We start from the raw sequence: 3,309 nt of genomic DNA on the forward strand, positions 1-3,309 counted from the left end.
ATTAAGTCCCTACTGCAAGAAATTAATTTATAAAATAATTTAATGTTTTTATTAATGTTTTAATTATGTCACAATGATGTTTTTTTTTTATCTGAAGACAGTCTCACATTTTGAGTGTGTATCTTATCTTTTTTTCTGTTATTTTAATCCAATATTTTGTATTGTCCACAAGGGGGCGTTATAAGTATTCATACTGATGTTGTGATTTTCCAGGTGGAAGGGAGACGGTTGCCCTGTCCAAATACCCACTCTTGCTGTCCTGGCCACTTGAGAGCACGTGCATGCGACAGCAAAGAAGTGCGCAAGACTGTCCCATGTCTAAAAAATACCAAAGTGCAGTGTCAGTAATGCATACTAAACCCACACTATCTTGAGGCCCTATCCCAAATAGCACCCTAAACACTCGTGGTCTTCCTACGAGTCCACCCTTAGTTTCGTGATGTAACAGAGCTTTGACTGTCTAGTTGGGAAGAAGTCTGCTGTGGAGCTTGCACGGTACGGGCTCGCAAAAGTGCGCATTGAGGGCTCATATCGACCGCAAGGGCGGCGCTCGCGAGCACCCTTCTGAAACCTAAAATGGACTTAACAGACATGACCTAAAGTGCATATGAAGTGCGTCATTTGGGACAGGGCCATAGAGCATAAGGGTATCCCATTATGCATTATATTCGGGAACTTACTTGCCTCTAGGAAAAGGTTCCACTGTAAGTTTGATTAGATATTACATATCCTATAATTTGGAAGTAAAACATAAATTGTTGCTCATTTTATTGGTGCAAAGATGAGTAGACTATATGTAGGCCTATTTTGTACAACATTTGATACTGCTTTTTATCACTTAAGCACCACAATTTGAAAATCGTATCTTGTTAGTTACATAGCGACTACTGAACAGACATTTAGAAGTTTATTTGAAAATGCAAAGTATTGAAAATAAAATGGATCTGAAAACACTTTCATTTTTGCAACACTATAAGTGTGTCCCATCCATAGACAGGTCCCATCGGGTAATCATAAGTTGGCAATTGATGCTGAAAAGTTGTCAAAATCAACGTAAAAAAACAGGTCAAATATGCAAATCAAATTGCCGTAAAACCAATCCATGACATTGATTTGATGTAAACTGAATGTCAAACATTGTGACCAACACCAATTTTAGTGTGGGTATTAACTTTCTCTTTTCACCTTATTACCACTGGAAGACATTGCCTTTCCAACTGACCTTAAAATGCAGTGTCTTGATCAAGTTTTGACTAAGTTTTGACTAACTTTTGACGTCAAATTGATATCAAGGTGCCCGCTGGGACACTTTCAGTCTTCATGCCTACTTGAACACTTGGGCCAAATACAGGAAATACATCATGTAAGTAGCTAGACATGTGGTCAAGAGCAAAGACCGCAAGTGGTTATTCGGACAGGGCCAAAAGAACACTAAATCAGAGGAAAAAACTATAATTTCTTTAGTTTGTGTAAAGTTTAGGGGTGAAATACACCTTGTGAAATGTTGCACTTATTTATTTGTCAGTTACTACGTTAGAAGTTTGCCTCACTGCCAGTCTTTCTCGTTTGGTCATTGCGGATGTGTGAGGAGTTTATTTATTGCATTACACGCGAGCACTTCTCGCCAAGTGAACCATGTGATTATGAGCATTGAGTTGTATGTTTCATTCATCTTCGTTCCTCTTTTTGTACTTCCCTAAATGTGTCACATCACACTTTTTGTAAATGTGACCCATAATCACAAGTTCCTCAAAACAATGCTCTCGCACAAGTGTGTGAGAAAGTTTTCCAGTGGAGGTCATACAATCCAGAGTACATTAGTCAATGATTTGCTAAATGCCTTACTCAAGGTCAGCTGTTAATAACGGAAAGTTACAGAATATGTTGATAGACGTATGTAGCTAAATATGTACAGACCCGCTTCAATAAACACACAGTCATCCTGAAGTCTGGTAATGATGATCGCCCTCTTCAACGTCGTCTGGGTGGAGTGTCACCGTTACGTCACGTGTGCTCTTGGACTAGACTGAGATTTTCTTGTTCTAATCTGGATATGAAAGGGCCCTGTGTTCTGTAAAAGGACAGTTTGTGTAAACAAGTCTAGCTCCCACTGAAGCCAAACATGCATGAATGCATATTTTTAACTTGGAAGTGTGAGTGTGAAGTGTGAGTGTGTCAGTGGAGAGTCAATATCAAATGTGTGGGGTCAGAAAGCACAAAAACAGTTTCTTAATTAGTGTTTTGTGCCAAGTACTTGATAAAAAAAAAATATATATAATATAATATAATTATCAGGGTTTGGTTGAAACATGGCAAGGATAGATTGGATCCTTATCTACAGTATGATTAAACAAAACAAACTCAATTTAACAATAAAAATTCTTCACAAATGTTACGTTAGAAGAAAGAAAGCCATACGATTTTAAATGAAATTATGGCAAGTAAATAATGACAGCATTTATTCAATATCTGAACTTTACCTCATTATCATATACAGTTTTGCATGATTTCTTATTTTAAGAATGTTTAGATATTTGAACTGGAAAATAGGACTAAATTGCTTTTAAAATGCTGTCCAAGTGTTTTTTGTTTTTGCAGTGAGGGTGCTGATGTATCCCCTGTGAAGCCACAGAAAAGGAAAAGCACATCATGCACTGCACATGCTGCATGCATGACTGAACTCCTTCCTGTTCTGTTCAAAACCACATCATGGGCAAAAGCACCAGAACAGAAACAGAAAGAGGACTTGAGCCCAGGTATATCTTGGATCATTCTCTGTTTCACACATCGTCTTTCTCTTCTCACTTTTCTCAGTCTTATCTTGTTTCTCTCTCTTTCTCTCACAAGATTGCCATATAAATGTGGTCTCTTTTGTCCATGTGTTTCACTGTGCTTTATGTTTTCATAAAAATCACTTATTGTGGTTTGACTTCTTATGCTGTTGGATATGGAAAACTGACTGCACATAATTGTGTTCTTGGGTAATTTTCCGGTTACTCTAAGAACACAGGCTTCCTTTATTTTCCGGATTTAATCAGAGCTCTAGATCTCACAGGGACCTTCTCTTTTCTCTTCTCTTCTCTCTCTCTCTCTTTCTCTCCCCTTGATAATTTTCAAGCTGCTTCATTTTCTGAGGAACATTCTGAATCCAAACTATTCTCTCCGTGTAATTCTTGTCTGTTTCTCCATCGAGAGGAGACTCAGAAGAGAGTGTGCCCTCTGACCTTTAGGTGTGTGTAGTTTAGGCACTGTTGGTTCCATAAATAGTGTCTTGCAATACTGGCTTACACACACACACACACACACACA

Source organism: Phoxinus phoxinus, assembly GCF_949152265.1.
Source record: "Phoxinus phoxinus genome assembly, chromosome: 13".
Lineage (NCBI taxonomy): Eukaryota > Metazoa > Chordata > Actinopteri > Cypriniformes > Leuciscidae > Phoxinus > Phoxinus phoxinus.